The sequence below is a fragment of the Lissotriton vulgaris genome, chromosome 1_2 (genome assembly GCF_964263255.1).
Source record: "Lissotriton vulgaris chromosome 1_2, aLisVul1.2, whole genome shotgun sequence".
NCBI classification, from domain to species: Eukaryota; Metazoa; Chordata; class Amphibia; order Caudata; family Salamandridae; genus Lissotriton; species Lissotriton vulgaris.
This window is the reverse complement of record NC_141686.1, coordinates 270,019,001-270,038,218: the sequence shown is the minus strand read 5'-3', so window position 1 is coordinate 270,038,218 and position 19,218 is coordinate 270,019,001.

The following is a 19,218-nucleotide window of genomic DNA, read 5'->3' as shown; positions in this document are numbered from 1 at the left end:
GGAGTGGCTAAGAAGGAGTGCGAAGGAGCAATCTCGTGTGTGAATGACGTAGTTCTGTGGACTTGTGGAGCGGTCAGCAAGGAAGAGTGGGCAGAGGCCATGTCGCATGATGAGGTTTTGAAGAATGTCAAGAATCTCATCTCCAAAGGCAGGTGCAGGGAAAGTACCTTGCCAGTCAGTTTACGGTCCTATAATGCAGTCATTGATGAACTATCTATCATTGGTGATCAAATCATCATGCGTGAAGATAAGTTAATTCCCCCTGTTGATGTCAGGAAAAAACTCTTTGACTTGGCTCATGAAGGGCATCTAGGCCAAACCATAACAAAGAAAAGGCTGAGAAAAGAGTTCTGGTGGCCTGGAATGGATGGTGATGCGGTCAGGTGGGTGGAGAGGTGCAGTGAATGCTGTGAATCTGAAAAACGGCTTAAAGTGGGACCCCAATCCACCCCTAGTTCCATCCAGGATCCGGGTGTGGTGTGGCATAGTATATGCCTGGACTTTATTGGTCCCATGCCCGGTGTTCACCCCAGCAAGAGATTTGGCCTAGTAGTAATGGATGTTCATACTCGATGGCTCATTGCTTATCTCCTTCCAGAGATAACTACCCGCATTACTATTAAAGTCTTGCGCACGATTTTTAAGGAGGAAGGCTATCCCGCGGTCCTTATCACGGACAACGGGACTCAATTGTCCTCGAATGAGATGAAGGGATTCCTGAGTGAATGTGGAATAAAACATGTGTTCACCACTTTGTACAACCCACAATCCAACGGAATTGTGGAGAGAGCCAATCGAATGATCAAGGGCGCCTTTAGTCTGGCACTCAGTAATAATCTGGACATTGAAAAAACCCTTGACGAGTTGGTGTCGGCTTATCGCACGACAGAAAATTCCACAACCGGTGTGGTTCCCTTTGTAGCCATGCGAGGCAGAAAACCCACCTCAAAACTGGTGCCTCCATGGATACGAGAGTTAGTGGAAGGAAAGAATGGCTCTGAGTGTGATGTGAGAATTCCCGCACATGGTTCCAGGATGGTTCAAGGTATGGGGAAAAACTCATCTAACATTTTGGTTGGTGATTGTGTCAAAGTCCGGTCTGGACGTTGGGTCAGAGGTATGTGTAAGTTTCAAGGACCATTCAAAGTGAAAGAAGCGCATCCCTCCTATGTGGTATTGGAGAATGGAGATAAATGGAACTTGCGCAGAGTGGCAAAGTACAGCTCTAGAGACCACTCTTCTGAAACCTTTAATAGAAATGCCATCATCAAAGACACATGCTCAGGGTATATGCTAGCTCAGGATCTCCAATTGCTTGACGGTGCCCGCACGGGTACGGAGACGAGGGCACCAGGCCCCGGTGGGGATAATTTGGGCACTGATCAAAGGGCAACCAACTCAAATGATGCATTACAGAACCTTCATCGGGCTCAAGCCCATCAGAGACCCTTACGGATCAGGAGACTTCCCTCACATTTGAATGATTTCCTTGTTGGCTGAAATGTTCCTTATTTCCCTGTCCCCTTCTCCTACTAATTCTGTACTTTCATTGTTTCCCGTTCAATTCCCTACCTGCGTGTAGAGGAAAGGGGGGTATGTTATGACTTCACTGTGGTCGCACCCCCGCGCCACAGTGGATTGTCCCTATGCTGAACGTTCTAATGTGAGCGCCGCCGGTTCTCGAGTCAGTGAGGCTTCGCTGGCGGAGAGAACAGGCGCGCTGGTGCTGTACTATTGAAATAAAGCTTCTTTGTACTTCTTGATGTCCCTGGTGAATATTACTATGATCACAACAAATATGTTACCATAGTCCAGTGTGATATCCTTGACTATTCCTAATCCTGTTGTCTTTAACATGTTCTAGTTACATCATCATATTGGAATGTCAATATGTGATAGTGTAGTAGATGTTTAGAATTGAATGCTTGATCAGTTGATGCAGACTGCTTAACCTGATGGATGGGATTCTTTGACATGAATAAACTTCATCAACAAGCCTCAACTGCATCCTCATTAATTCCGTAAATACCACTTTGTCGTAGTCGGCAGCTTCAGAGGATCCTAACTCAGGACTTTATATGAATTAAGGTGAGGCTTTTCATCTAAAATAAATAATCTGCTAAGATGAAGACAGCGGCAAACAACACTTATTTAAATTCCAATTGACTGATCCTTAACTGGACGGTATCTTAATTTCTATGAATTTGGAATAATTTGACAATTAACACTCGTTAGTATCTTTGAAATTTTACTTGGATTGGGAGCTTCGCCACATAGTCCTTTATGAGTAAAGTTTTATAAAGTGGGATTATTATCGATGTGGGCTCGTCCTAAAGTTATAGGGCCCGCTTCACAGAATGAACTTAAGACTCAATCCTAAACTTACTACTATTTTGGTATTCACAGAATGCACTTACTACTTTTGGCATTCACAGAATGAACTTACTACTTTTGGTATTCACAGAAGTTAGGATTTTGTCTTAAGTTTGTCTTAAGACAAACTTAAGACAGACTTAAGACAGACTTAAGACAAAATCCTAACTTCTGTGAATAACAAAATTAGTAAGGTCATTCTGTGAATGCCAAAAGTAGTAAGTGCATTCTGTGAATACCAAAATAGTAGTAAGTTTAGGATTGAGTCTTAAGTTCATTCTGTGAATCGGGCCCTCAGTACTTTCGTAATGAAAGTATGCAGAGTGATGGTATGCGGAAAGAAAGTTGCGGAATAATGGGTGTTTACCCTCCCCCGGTAAGTACATTGGTGGCACGGCGGCCCACGTCTCCAGCAACATACTCATATTTTTTCACCACCGATTTGAAAAATGCACAGGTCTCTCTCAGAGATGGCCAGCACCGACATACACTTTTAGGCACACCTCCCACCACAAGTTCTAGAATTGCGAACTATCGAGCTGGGGAGCTATTTTCGGATCTCGGCATCAGCTCAACATCCTGTGATTCCAGGCAAATTGCTTTGTCTCCCCGTGCCTACCACAAATGAATGTGTTCTTCTGTAATGTAAATTGTGCTCATGCCATGTTGTCGAGTTCGCGCTATATAATATTGCAAGGAAAAATAAAGTAGGGAAGCTCGAGTTCATACACTACTGAACGCGCACTCTTAAGTGCATCAGCAGTGCACTGTGAATCAGAGCGTTTCCCAGGCCTGTCACAGATAAGAAATGCTATCAAAACGAAATCCTACAAAACAATATACTTCTGGCCGTCAGCAATTCATACCCGGACAACGTCGGGACGGGCTGCTCGTTGAGTATAAAAATAGACTAATCGCAGGAAAGATTTACATATCATATCAAAAAAGGTGACATTATAATCAGTTGGATACACCAAGGGGATTTGGGAGTATATCTTGATCCCAATTCTGATCCACCCAAACTTCTTAGGGCAAACTTATCTGTAGTTCAAAAATCGAATGTTTTACCAGTGACTGAGAAATCAAGGAATGATTCACCGGTCATTGAGAAATCCAATGATGATGAATTTGTCTCAACTCTCACTAAGGAATTTTCACAGGTCTTTGAACAGTGCCTGGGTTGTTTAAAGGGGTACTAACACATGATTACGTTGGAAAATGACTCCATTCCTGTTTGTTGCAAGGTTAGAAATGTTCCTTTGTCAGTCCGGGATGATTGGGAAAAGGAAATTAGTAAACTAAAGAACAGTGGAATTATAGAAGAATTTGAGGGCACGGAATGGTTGGCTCCAGTGGTAGCCCCGTGCAAGCCAAATGGGAACTTGTGCATATGCATAGATTTGTGCCAATTAAATAAGAATATCATAGTGTCATTTGTGCCAATTAAATAAGAATGTCATGATGTTCGCTTAAAATCTGTTCTTAATTGCTTGAGTAAATGTAATCTTACCATAAAAAAAGAGAAATGTAAATTCATATCAGATTCAATAAACTATTTGGGTCACAAGATGGATGGTAATGGAGTGAAGCCGAAAGATGACTTGGTAAATGCAATTCATAAAATGAGCCCTCCTTCTAGCAAGGAAGAATTAACGAAATTTTTAGGCATGGTGGAATACTATGCAAAGTTTGTAAAAAACGTTGCTGATGCAACTTCAAACATGAGATCTTTTTTGAAGAAAGGTGTGTGTTATAATTGGTCTAGTGAATGTCAAAATGAATTTTTAAGAGTCAAGGAAAGCTTAAATGGTGCTCCTGCTTTGCAGAGTTTTGGTACAAGACTCAAACCAATACTAACCACAGATGCCAGTGAGAAGGGTTTAGGTGCCATTTTGCAGCAACAGGGTTCATGAGGCATGAAAACTATTATGTTTTTGTCACACAGTTTGAGAGATCCAGAAACAAGATATTCAGTGATGGAAAGGGATTCCTTGGCCGTTTATTGGGCAATAAAGATATTAAAGAAGTTCTTATGGGGCGTAGACTTCGAAGTGAGGACAGATCACAAACACTTAGTGGAGATCTTTAGTAAAAAGGGTTTAGATTTAATTTCAGGTGGCATTACCAAATGGATAATGGGTTTGCAGGAATACTCATTTTCTGTTAAACATATTCTAGGGGTGGAGAACAAACTTGCTGATGTTCTTTCACGCCTTGTTTTACTTGAAGACTGTCAAGAAGAAGATATAGGAAATTATAATGATTGGGTATGTGTATTAGACCAAACACAATTAACAGAAGATAGATGGTCTAATGAAGTTGCTCAAGATGTGACTTTGACGAGGTTATTTTGTTGCTTTGTAGTAACTGGAAAAGTGCTAAAGTTGGGTCAGAGTCCACAAGTCCATTTTGGTAGTCAGACATGAGTTGTCAGTCGATAAAGCATTGTTCCGTGGTACAAGATTGGTTCCTCCTATCAGTCTCAGAAAAGAGCCAGTGGATTTGGCTCATGTTACACATTCTGGCATTACTAAAACTAAGCAGAGATTACGTAGCACTTATTGGTGGCCTGGAATGGACAAATTAATTGAAAGAGAAATACGTGAATGTGTTCCATGAAATTTAAGTGATAAATCCAAATCCCCTAGAGTACAACCTATGTTAATGAGAAGGCGTCCTAAGCATCCATGGGATGATATTGCTTTGGATATTTTAGGTCCCATTCACACCAATGGATCTCAAACTTTTCTTTTGGTAATAATGGATATGTACTCTTGATGGCCAGAAGTGTTCTTTTTGTCTAACATTGAGACTGGGAGTGTCATTAAATGCCTGAAGGAGTTGTTTTCGAGAGAAGGAAAGCCAGGATCATTATTGACTGACAATGGTGTGCAGTTAGTTTCTAGAGAAATGAAGGAATTTCTTCTCTCGAATGGTATTTTCCACAAAACTAGTGCTTTATATCATCCCGAAGGAAATGGTATGATTGAAAGGTTTAACAGAGTTTTGAAAGAGACTATCATGTTGGCTAAATCGTTGTTTCTTGATTGGAAGTCTAAAGTTCTTAAGAAAATTGAGGAATATAGATTGACTCCTCATTCTACAACTGGTAAGACACCTTTTTTGCTATTTCGTGGTAGAATCCCTTACACTGATCTTGAACCATATTGGGTCAATAATTATTGCAAATTAAAAGGTAGAGATGAAAGTGTCAATAAGGAAGAATTGAAATCAAGAGAAGAATCCAAAGCTCTGCAAAGGAAAAAATAATTTGATGTGAGAAAATCTGTAAAAATAATCTTAGGTAAGGTGGGAGATTGGGTGGTGTTAGACCTGACATCATTGGCTTGAGTCTCTCCTCCATTTTTTCTGTTTGCCTCCACTGTTTTTCGATGTTTTGCTGGTATATGCTTTGGGCGCCGTGCCACTGCTGATCAGTGCCATAGCGCAAGTGCTCCCTATGTTAAATTGATGTATCGATTGTATCCATGTTTGGCCTATTTGATTTACTGTCAGTCCCTAGTCTAGTGCACCAGGAGTGCCGGGGCTTGTAAATACAAATGCCGCTCGTGGGCTTGCAGCACGTGTTGTGCCACCCACAGGAGCGGCCTGGTGAAAGAATGTCTACGGGTCGGTCATTGCGAGACCCACGTGCAGCCTAGTGCTGTCACGCAGGCTGCGCAAGTATACTTACTTGCCAGCCCCTCAAACCTTCCCTTAACTTCATGTTAGTCACCCCTATGGTAGGCCCACGGGCAGGGTGCATTGTAAGTCTAAGGTAGGACACGCCTGACCAAGTTGGCATGTCCTAATAGTGAACTACAGCCATCTTCGTGCTTCACTATTGCGAGGTAACCTGCTCTCCGTTGGTTAGAATGGGCCGCCGGGATTATTAATGCTATGATCCTAGCTGGCTCGGGGAGCATGGTGCAATGTCGAGTTTGGTATCCCTGAACTCGGGGTTTAATTACGCATCCGTTGGTGTGGATGGTTTTTGGACTCTGGGTTCGAAAGTAGCACTTTTAGAAAGTGTCTACTTTCTTGTCTAACCATTTCTGGTTTCTGCTGGTCTTGCGTGTGTGTGACAGGAGCTGGGTGGCTCCAGAGGTCTGGATGAGTCAGTGTGGGATGAGTGGGACATTTGCGTTGAGAGTAGGGGGAGAGTAGTTGCTGATAGCCTGCCCTGCCTGGTACAATGCTGGCTTCACCTCCTGCCAAGCGGCTGATGGCTCTGTGCCTGCCATGGACGATCCTAGCCCCACCTCCTGCCAGGAGGCCGATAGCTCTGCTCCTGCCAGTGTCAATGCTGGCTCCACCTCCTGCTGGGCGTCTGAGGACCCAGCCCTGCTCAGTGAATAAGCCAGGTGCTTCTACCTGGCTCCACCCACAACAGACCCAGGATGTTGGGAAAGTCCCCGGCATGGACAAAGGGATCAAAGCCGAAAAGGGGTATAAGAGAAGGACCCCTGAACTAAGAAATCAGATCACTTCTGACAAGGAACCCTGTAACCAAGGACAAGAGGCCTGCTGATCTGAGGACTTGCCTACCCCTTCTGCCAGTGTGCTGTTTGCTGGGGGGAATCCTGCAGTGCTTCTTTATTTTTGCCAAGGAACCAGGAGAGAGGAACTGTGTGTGTACTCTCACGCTTGCTAAGAAAATCTCCAAGGACTGGAAGAGTGCCAGTCTCCTGCTGAAGTCACAGGGCTAAAGGAATTCACCTGCTTAAAGTGCTATTTGCTGGAACCGAGAAGCCAGCACCTCTGAAAGAACCAGCAATCTCGACGCCGACGTACGTCGCCGAATCCAGCTCGACATAGTGGGTAACGGCCCCAGTGTCCCGCTTCCTCGACGACCTGCCGCCGGGCCCGACCGACGCCAGCAGCACCGCCAGTGAGTGGGAGTACGGCTCCAGCTCCAAGAGACCTCGTGTCTGCACCGCTGCTGATCGCATCGCCCTCGTGCCCTCTCGACGCCGTGAGCGCTGCTCACACTTTGCAACCGCAGCATCGTCAACGACGCCTGCTGAGGCCTGATCGACACCGAAGAGGCGACGCCGGATTGCTCGATGCCGCTGATCCTCGTGTGCTTCATTTTCCTAAGGTACTGTGTTGTTGGGGGTCCGTGTGACTCCGGGCTCGACGTAGCGCTCCTCGCGGTCGACGCCGAACATTTGGATTAACTTTGCCTCGACATCGTGTAGCTCCCGTGTGAGTTACCCTGTTGCTAAGAACTGTGTTTCCAAGAAGAAGATTTGCTTTGATACTAAAGACTTTGTGCTAAAGAAGAAACTACAGTTGAACTATCTTTCCCTTCCCAGAGTATTTATTAAGATTGTGTACATTTTTGTCGTTATTTGGTCTTGTGCTAAGCCTTATATAAAAATACTTATTTTTATAATACTACTGTGTTGTGTCCATTTGTAGTGCATTCACTTTATTACTGTATGTGGTCATAAATGCTTAACACACAGCCTCTGAGATAAGCCTATCTGCTCTGCCAAGCTACCGAGGGGGTGAGCAGGGGTTATCAAAGGGTGTGATCCCCTTGCCCTGACTAGAAAAGGTGTGTCCCTATTTGTCAGAAGTGTATACCTCTGCCAACTAGAGACAGCCGGTTCTAACAGGTGGCAATCAAGCGTCCTGGTGTTTTTAGTGGTAATACTGGTAAATATTTAGAGTCTATGTTAGTCATCAAGGTCTTTAATAATGCTGTAAAGACACAAGACAACCGCATATGGAATCTCAATAGGGTGGTTATTGTAAGAGGTAAATTCAGTAATAATTGCAAGGAAAAGAATGGTGGTGATTCAAACTCACTTGATAGTTCTACTTGTGGTGGCTGTCACTTGTATAAGGAAAATGAGAGTAAACTTGTTTGTCACTCTTTAAGATCTATCAAACGTCTGAAATATCTTGATGATTATTCCTAACTTCTCCAAAAAAAAAGGGGGGGTCATAAATACAATTTAACTATTTGTCATTTATTAAAATGGCATATGTATATAGTTTGTCTAAGTTGTCAAGGAAGGAAGATGTGTGATATCCTTGACTATTCCTATTCCTGCTCTCTTTAACATGTTCTAGTTGCATCATCATATAAGAATGTCAATATGTCATAGTGTAGTAGATGTTTAGAATTGAATGCTTGATCAGTTGATGCAGACTGCTTAACCTGTTGGATGAGATACTTTGACATGAATAAACTTCATCAACAAGCCTCAACTGCATCCTCATTTATTTGGTAAATACCACATCCAGCTTGATGGTGATGAGGGTTTAGGTGACAGTTCTGCAAGTGTTAAGAGGCAACTGCTTGAAAATGTTCTCGAGTGTCTTGAGTGTGTGGAAGCAGGAGGCAATGATTGCGTTCACTCGGTTGGTCATAGTGAGCTGGTTTTCAACTACTATTCTGAGATTCTTTGCCTGGTTGGTTGGTTGGGTGTGGTTCCAATTTCAGATGCCCACCAGGTGGAGTCTTGAAGTGCAGTGTCTTTTCTTAATATGACTGCTTTCGTCTTGTCAGCCTTGAGTTTCAGGCATTTGTTTTTCATCCATCTGGCGACTTTGAACTTGCATGTGATGAAGTTGGTCCCTGTGTTCAGTGTTTTGTCAGAGAGGGAGGGGATGAGCTGGGTGTCATCTGCATAGGATATAACGTTGATGCTGTGGGCATGAATGATGCTGGCGAGTGGGGCTTTGTAGGTGGCGAAGAGTGTGGTGCTGACCGAGCATCCTTGCGGTGCTCCACAGATGAGGTTGGCGTGGCTGAGGTGAAAGGAGTCAGGCTGTCTGACTGGGCGTGGCTTGCAAGGAAGGAGCAGATCTAAAAGAGCGCAGGTCCTTGAATGCCAGCTTTATGTAAGTGTTGAATGAGGATTGGTTGGAAAACAGTATCGAAGGCAGCAGATAGATCTGCAAGGAGGAGGGAAGTAGTGTCTCCTCTGTCCTTGATCCATCAAATGTTATCTGTGTTGACGATGAGGCCGGCCTCAGCGGGGTGGTTGGGTGTGAATCTGGATTGAATGGTGTCAAAGAGGTGCTTGTCCTTGATGTGGGCAGCTAGACATTTCTTCAAGTTCTTCTCCATGGGCCCATTTATGAGAAATTACGCATCGCTGCGTGAAAGCAGCGATGCGTCACTTCTCAGTGCGCCCTCCTTGCGACATGATTGATGCGTCATATTTATAATATGACGCATCATGTCGCAAGGAGTTACAGATATGTCAGTATTCCTGACGTATCTGTAAGCGCAAAAGTGACGCATTGCTGGGGTGTGTCACAAAAGTGACGCAACTCCAGCAATGTGTCCTTTCACATGGGGCAAGCCCCATGTGAAAGGGCCTGCATCAGTCTTACGCCTGCCATGGCATTTGCGTCCTAGAAGTGGCGCAGTGAAATCTCATAGATTTCACTGCGTCACTTCCAGGACCCTTTCTTGCGTCAATACGCCCCCCTTGCATACATTATACCTGGCGTAGGTGTAATGTGGCGCAGGGGTTTACAAAGTGACGCATCTTCCTAGATGCGTCACTTTGTAAATATGGCGCAACAAGGCGCATTTTGGCGGCGTAAAAGTGACGCACAGCCTCATAAATGAGGCCCCATGTCTTTTGCCAAGATGGGTAGCACGGAGATACAGCAGTTGCTGGCTCTGCTGTGGTGCAAATGCACGATTTTTATTGTAAAACTGATCACGATTATTATTATTATTATTATATCTGATTTTGTAGAGTGCTCAGCTACCCGTGGGTTTCCCGGCGCTAAGAGAACAGAAGTAAAAGAGGGCAACGGAAGTGTAAGGAACCGGTTACAGAGAAAACAACCAGGTTTTCACACCTTTGCGGAACTTGAGATAGGATGTTTCAGACCGCAAAGGGATGGGAAGCGAGTTCCAGAGCGTGGGTGCCAGGTAGGAGAACGAGCGTCCACCGACTCTGGCACGCTTGAAACGGGGAACAGAGAATCTGCAGTGGGTAGAGGACCTAAGGGTGCGGGAGGGACAGTATTGCTGCACTAAGGTGGATAAATAGTGAGGGGCTTTTCCGGCTTTGATACGGTGCATAAAGCAAAGTGCTTTAAATTTAGTCCTAGATTCTATGCGCAGCCAGTGTAGGCTACGCAGGGAAGAAGAGACTGAAGTTGTTCAAGGCAAATTACAAAGTAGACGGGCAGCCATGTTCTGAACTACTTGGAGCTCCCGGGTGACCTCCTTACAGGCACCCAGAAGAAGTACATTACCGTAGTCCAGCCGCGATGTCACTAGGGCCTGGACCACTGACTTCTGGGTATCTGGAGGCAGCATCCATGTGATCTTCCTCAGCCACCTGATGATGGTGGTACAGGTGGCCGAGACTTTGACCACATGTTGTCTCATGGATAACTGATTATCAAAGAGGACCCCGAGATTGCGTGCTGTAGTTGCTGGGGTCGGCAATGGTCCCATTTGCTGAGGCCAATGTTGCGGGCCCCAGAGAGCGGAATCCGGCCCAAACAAGAGAAGCTCTGTTTTATCGCCGTTCAGCTTTAGTTTGTTAGTCAACATCCAGTTGGCGATGTCAGTGAGTCCAGAACAGAGAGAAGAGGAAGGGGAGTGTTGATTAGAAGAAAGAGAGAAAATAATTTGAGTGTCATCAGCGTAAGAAAAAATAGAAAGTCCAGCCTGTTCAGCAAGAAAAGCAAGAGGTCTAACATAAAGGTTGAAAAATAAAGGACTGAGAATAGAACCTTGGGGAACACCATACGGAGAATTGTGAACAGTGGACACAGAAGAGGGGGAAAAGACCTGAAAAGTGCAATGAGAAAGAAAATCAGAGATCCAAGCAAGAGCGGGGCCGCAGATACCAACAGACTTCAAGGTAGACAGAAGGATGTTATGGGAGACGGTGTCAAAAGCGGCACTCAAATCCAAAAGGATGAGTGCCACTGTCTCCCCTCTATCTACCTGGCGCCTGACTGTCTCCGAGACTCCCAGAAGGGTGGACTCCGTAGAGAAGCCCGCCCGGAAACCTGACTGAGAAGTGTGGAGGACGTTCGCTGATTCAATGTAGGTAGTGAGGTGATGATTAACATGTTTCTCCAACACCTTTGAGAGGCAGGGGAGCAGGGAAATGGGCCGGAAGTTGGCTGGGTTGTTAACATCCGCATTAGCTTTCTTCAGCAGTGGAACCACCATCGCATGCTTCCAGATGTTAGGAACCACTGCCTCGGTGAGAGAGGCATTCAGATAGATATGTAAATTCCTAATCCTTTAAATGAACATGTTAAAACCTCTCAGTGAAACAAGATCAATGAGAAACACCAGCACAGACATAGCGGACTCGACTCATGGTTTCCAGCCCCACCCACCAAGCCAAGAATGTATTATTTTCGGGGGCTGGGGTCATATCACAAACACCCCCATTGAAGGTACACAACTGGCTTGTGTTGTCTGTCCTTTCTGTCTGCATGTGTACTCTTCTGATTACTGTGTACCTGCTACTTAAGGAGCTTTGATGAAAATCCTGTGCGCCAGGTTCAGATAAAAGGTTTATTTTTTTTTAATTCGAAGGGTATTTGAAAACAGCTTCAATTTGTGTGTTCTGTGAAAGTATTTCTTGCGTGCAAGTGGTAATTGGCGAGAACTCTGCTTGCACTTCCATGGAGTGTCTCATCTCTTTGTTAAAACATGGCGATGGGTGGAATGCTTGAATGAATCTCAGCCACTACAATCCCAATCCATCTTTCATTTGCCCCCCATGCCACCTCAGTTTGAACCCAGACATATGCAAATTAGTCTTGACCCCGCTTCTCATGGGAACAGCCCAGCCTGAACCGCTAGGCCAGGTAATCCCTGAACTAGAACACACACAACCTAAGAGCGGCATCACCCCATCCCCTTTTGTGTGTTTTATATTTTTTTTACTCTTGTTTCAGTCCATCGATTTCTCTCTCTCTCGCTCTCTCTCTCTCTCTCCTTCTTATGCTCTCTCTCTGCCTCTCATTCTGCGTCCCTCTGTGTCTCTCTCCAGAGTCGTCAACTTGTGTCTGGGTTGCTGACTTTGGCACCTAGAGACCCTGGTTCTAATCCTGACTTCCACTCTTGACCAACAACCACGTGATCCTGGGCAAATCGCGATTCCTTCCTTTGCCTAACAGTGTAAATATTTGTCATGAAAATATGTGCAGTGTGCAATTATATTTAATGTATTGACAGTCTATTATCCCCAAACACCTTTACCATATCTTTAAGTGACCCTACGGGCGCCTGTGACGTCACATAATGCTATTTACTATATGCAACACTTTTGAGAGAACTGCTTCCTTAATAAATTCAAAAAACCCCTCTTTCTGTACCTCGCTCTCCCTCACCGCATCTTTCACCGTGATTTCTATATTAGATGTATGTCTTTTCCCCTCCTCTTCCTATAAATAGCTCACATGCACCCTCTCCAGTGACTTGTAAGTCGTGTATGCTTTTCCATTCCCTTAATGTTATTAAACGTTATTCTCGTTGTGGGCGCGCGGCGCGGCCCTTCTGCGCGCCCGCGGTGCCGTAACGGCCCGCCAAATCCTGGAGACTGTCCTAATCGGTTCATTTTCAGATTTTTATCATTTGCTGTAATTTGACTCAGCTCGTCGTCGGTGCCAGGAATAATTAGGCTCCGCATGTTTACATGATTACAGAACAGGAAGCGCTGCCCTGCTGGAGAGGCGGGCGCGCGCCGGCGGGGAACAGGCACGTGGAGGGATGGAGTGTGGGATTCAGCATTAAGTCAAGGGCCGCGGAGACAGCTGGGTACTTCCTGCCAGACCGGAAGCAGGTACCAGAACCCTCATCACTCATACAAACATGGCTACATTTGGAAAAGCAAAAATCTTAGGAAATGCAACTATGCTGCAGGAGAGCTGGAACAGGTTTATCGATGCATATTGACAAATACGGATCAAGGTTGGAATGCAGCCTTATTCAGATACAGATGCTGCTGCAGGAGAACTAGAATTAGCGTCATCGATGTATAGAGACAAATACGTTGTGGAACTGCTTTATTTAGATGCATATAAGCTGCAGGAGAACTAGAACGGGTTTATTGATGCATATCAACAAATATATATTAAGGTTGAATACAGCCCTATTTAGATGCAGATAGGCTTCAGGAAATCTGGAACAGGTTCATCGATGCATATCAACAAATATGTATGAAGGTTGGAAAACAGCCATACTCAGATGAAGATAGGTTTCAGGAGAACTAGAACAGGTTTATGGATGCATATCAACAAATGCATATGAAGGTTGAATACAGCCCTATTTAGATGCAGATAGGCTTCAGGAGGTCTGGAACAGGTTTATTGATGCATATTGACAAATACGGATAAAGGTGGAATACAGACGTATTTTGATGCAGATAGGCTTCGGGAAATCTGGAAAAGCTTTATCGATGCATATCAACAAATATGTATGAAGGTTGGAAAACAGCCATACTCAGATGAAGATAGGTTTCAGGAGAACTAGAACAGGTTTATGGATGCATATCAACAAATGCATATGAAGGTTGAATACAGCCCTATTTAGATGCAGATAGGCTTCAGGAGGTCTGGAACAGGTTTATTGATGCATATTGACAAATACAGATAAAGATTGAATGCACCCTTATTTAGATACGGATAAGCTTCATGAGATCTGGAACAGGTTTATTGATTCATATTGACAAATATAGATAAAGGTTGAATACAGCCTATTTAGATGCAGATAGGCTTCAGGAGATCTGGAACAGGTTTATTAAGAAATATTGACAAACTTTTGAAGGTTAGAATACAGCTTTAATCAGATGCAGTCACACTTCAGGAGAACTAGAAAAGGTTTATCGATGTATATCAACACATACATATGAAGGTTGAATACAGGATGCAGATATGCTTCAGGAGATCTGGAACAGATTTATCGATGCATATTGACAAATACCGATAAAGGTTGAATACAACCTTATTTAGATGCAGATAGGCTTCATAAATCCTGGAGCATGTTTATCAATGTATATTGACAAATACAGATAAAGGTTGAATACAGCTTATTTAGATGCAGATATGCTTCAGGAGATCTGGAACAGGTTTATCGATGCATATTGACAAAAATGTATAGAGGTTGGAATACAGCCTTACTCAGATGCAGATATGCTACAGGAGAACTAGAACAGGTTTATCAATGCATATCAACAAATACACATGAAGGTTGAATACAGCCTTATTTAGATGCAGATACGCTTCAGGAGATCTGGAACAGATTTATCGATGCATATTGACAAATACCGATAAAGGTTGAATACAACCTTATTTAGATGCAGATAGGCTTCATAAATTCTGGAGCATGTTTATCAATGTATATTGACAAATACAGATAAAGGTTGAATACAGCTTATTTAGATGCAGATATGCTTCAGGAGATCTGGAACAGGTTTATCGATGCATATTGACAAATATGTATAGAGGTTGGAATACAGCCTTACTCAGATGCAGATATGCTACAGGAGAACTAGAACAGGTTTATCGATGCATAGCAACAAATACATCTGAATTTTGGAATACAGTTATTATCACATGCAGATAAGTTGCAGGAGAGATGGAATGGTTTATCGATGCATATTGACAAATACGAATAGAGGGTGGAATATCGTTTTATTCAGATGCAGGGCAGGGAGCGTAGGTAGGGGGCCCCGGAAGAGGGGGTCCGGGCGGGGCAGAGCACGGAGGCCAGTGAAGAGGGGGGGGTCAGGGTGTTTGGAAGTGGAACAGAGCCGGAGGCCACCAAATCCCTGCCATGGGCCGCCACGCAAATATGTATCCATCCTCAGTGGATTATTATATTAAGGATATATATTGGCGTGGCTGCCCCTGGGGTTTGGTGGCCCTGTGCAGGTGCACAGCTTGCACATGCCTAAGGCCGCCCCTGATGCATATTGGCAAATGCGCATAAAGGTTGACTACAGACTACAGCCTTCTTTAGATGCAGATAAGCTTCAAGAGATCTCGGACAGGTTTATTGATGCATATCAACAAATACTCATGAAGGTTGTTTTGCACCCTTATACAGATACATATATGATGCAGGAGAGCTAGAACAGGTTCATAGATGCATCAACAAATACGTATCAAGGTTAAATGCAGCCTTATTTAGATGCAGATAAGCTGCAGCAGAGATTTGGGAGGTTTATCATTGTGTATTTACAAATACGCATGAAGGTTAAAACACATCCTTATTCCGATGCAGACAAGCATCGGGAGAACTAGAACAAATTTAAAGATGCATACTGACAAATAAAGATAAAAGTTGGAATACAGCTTTATTCAGGAATGTATGACGTTACAACGCATACATTCACAATGCATACCATCACAACGCAACTTTTACAACGCAACATCCATTACAACGCATGCTTTTACAACGCATGCCATTACATCCCAGATGCTATAACAACGCATACCATTACATGTAAGTATAGGTAAGTATTTAATTTTATTAACATTAATTTATTTTTAATATCATTTTTTTTAAATTAATTTAGATTAATTATTAATTTTATTTAATATAATTTTATTTTCTATTCTAACTCCTGGTGGGTGTAATATTAGGCTAAGGGTTGTATAGTGTAGGGGTTTAAATTACTATTCTAACTCCAGGGGGGTGTAATAGTAGGGTAAGTGTTGGATAGTGTAGGGGTAAATATTACTATTCTAACTCCAGGGGGGTGTAATAGTAGGGTAAGTGTTGGATAGTGTAGGTGTAAAAATTACTATTCTAACTGCAGGGGGGTGTAATAGTAGGGTAAGTGTTGGATAGTGTAGGGGATAAAAGTACTATTCTAACTCCAGGGTGTGTAATAGTAGGGTAAGTGTTGGATAGTGTAGCGGTTAAAATTACTATTCTAACTGCAGGGGAGTGTAATAGTAGGGTAAGTGTTGGATAGGGTACAGGATAAAATTACTATTCTAACTCCAGGGGGTGTAATAGTAGGGTAAGTGTTAGATAGTGGAGCGGTTATAATTACTAAATTAAATTAATTTATATTAAAATTAATTTGAAAAAAATATATACATTATTAAAAAAATTAATTTAATTAATTAAAATTAAATTAAATTAATATGACTTAATTAAAATACTTACGTTGTAATGGGATGCGTTGTAATAGCATCTGGGATGTAATGGCATGCGTTGTAATAGCATGCGTTGTAATGGATGTTGCGTTGTAAAAGTTTCATTGTAATGGTAGTGCGTTGTTAAAGTTGCGTTGAGATGGCTGTTTCCCTTATTCAGATATGCTTCAGGAGATCTGGAACAGGTTTATCAATGCATATTGGCAAACAAGATTAAGGTTGTAATACAGCCTGATTCAGATGCAGAAAGATGAATTAGAAGTAGGATGGATTTATAAATGTATGCTGACAAAAACAGATAAAATTAAATGCAGCCTTATTCCAATGCACGTGCACTGCAGGAGAGCTGGATCAGGTTTATCGATGCATATTAACAAATACAGATAAAAAGGATATACAGCCTTATTCAGATGCAAATATGCTGCACGAGAGATCGAACAGGTTTATCGATTTCAGTTATCACATGGCGTTAGTTTTCAAACACATTTATTTTTCTCCTAATGCAACATTGAGTCTCACATAACAAGTCTGACGTGAACTACAGTATCAGAAGAAATTCCATAGCCAATTTACAAATCAGGTTCACGCAAAAGCAGGCCAGGCTTATACATGGCGTTCCATGTTGCATCGTGCTGGTTCCTTTAGTAGCTTTTACATTTATTTATTTATTTATTTTATTTATGGGCTTATATAGCGCTATGAATAAACTCCCTAGGGAGTATCTCCGCGCTGTAACTGCCGGTGCAGAACTGAAAAAGGAGCACATAGTTAAAAGTACTGTGAACAAGGAACAATTTAAAATGAACCAAACAAAAACGTTTTTAAATGTTTTCTGAATTGACAGTGGTCATTACATTGCCTTAGTGACAACGGAAGTGAGTTCCACAATTTGGGACCCACAACAGATAATGCTCTGCCACCCAACCTGGTTTTCGTGATCTTAGGAACATTTAGTAGCAATTGGTCACTAGATCTAAGGGCACGGATGGGAACATAAGGAATAAATTTGTTCGCCAAATACTCAGGTCCCAATTGGTTGAGGCCCTTGTGTATAGTACAGCAAGTCTTAAACTTCACTCGTTGACGTATTGGCAACCAGTGAAGCTCATGAAGTAACGGTCTGGAGGGGGATCTAGGGGGTGCATTTAGCACCAGCCTAGCTGCCGTATTTTGCACCACCTGCAAACGGTCCAAAACCTCCTCATTTGCACCCGCCAGGAGCCCGTTACAATAGTCAAGCCGACTAATGATCAGAGCCTGAATCAGAGTTTTCCTATGAGAGTCAGGGAGGAAAGGGAAGATTTTACGAAGAAGGCCAATCACATGAAAGCACGCTCCTACAGTGATGTTAACGTTTTGCTTCATGGTTAGCTCTGGTTCAAGTCTGACACCCAAGTTCTTGACTATAGTTTTTGGCACAGGAACCGGCCCCAATTCAGAGGGCCACCATTCAGGGGACCATTGAATCCTGGCTTCACCAAAGAGCATCACCTCTGTCTTTCCAACATTGCATTGTAAAAAGTTGGATGACATCCACCTTGCAACTGCCTTCATCCCATCGGAAAAAGATTGTAAAATATCCGGGGTAAGAGTTTTAAAAGGGAAGAGCAGTTGCGTATCGTCTGCGTAGGACACTGGACAAAAACCAAAAGCTCTAGTAACATCTGCCAAGGGGGCCACATAGGTGTTAAATAGCGTTGGGCTCAAACATGAGCCCTGTGGAACCCCCTTGGAAATGCTAACTTCCTCCGATTTAAAGTCACCCATGGTGACAGATTGGGTGCGATTGGAGAGAAAGCTTCTGATCCAGTCCAGTGCCCTTCCGCCGATTCCACTCGCAGACAGTCGTTCGATCAAGATGGTGTGGGAAATCGTATCGAACGCTGCCGATAAATCCAGTAACACCAGGACAACAGAATAGCCTCTGTCCTGGTATAACCGTAGATCGTCAGTTACCGACATTAAAGCTGTTTCAGTACTAAATTTAGGTCTGAAACCTGACTGCGAGGGATCGAGACTACCAGAGTGTTCTAGGTAGGTAGATAGGTGCTTATTGGTGTGCTTTTCGATGATTTTCCCTAGGAAAGGTAAAAGGGAAATAGGCCTCAAGTTGGACATGTTAGACCAAGGAATGGATGTATTCTTCCTAATAGGTCTAACTAGGGCTTTTTTCCAGGCCAATGGGACCACTCCAGATGCAAGTGATAGGTTTACCAGTCTCTGCATCTACATCACCCCAAGACTGCGTCAGAGAAGTAGAGGGGCAAAGAAGAGGGAAGGAAAAGACAGCTGAGGGTGTGGTGATGGCCGATGAGGTCTTGGATACTATGTGATTGTTTTTGGGGACTGTGTGAGGTCTCAAAGGACTATGGAATGTCATGCTCTATCATGTTTGTTGCCTGTTAATAGCTCATGCCATCCCCGGAACTCTTCAAAGTGCTGAGAGATGCGTGCAAGGAAAAGGGGGCATGAATTGAAAGGAGGAGATTTGGGAGGAAGGTAGACGTCAGCTGCAATAAATGCAACATGATGAGCCCGATTCACAGAACTAACTTAAGACAAAATCCTAAACTTACTACTTTTGGTATTCACAGAAGTTAGGATTTTGTCTTAAGACAGACTTAAGACAGACTTAAGATAGGATTCTGTCTTAAATCTGTCTTAAGTCTGTCTTAAGACAAAATCCTAACTTCTGTGAATACCAAAAGCAGTAAGTTTAGG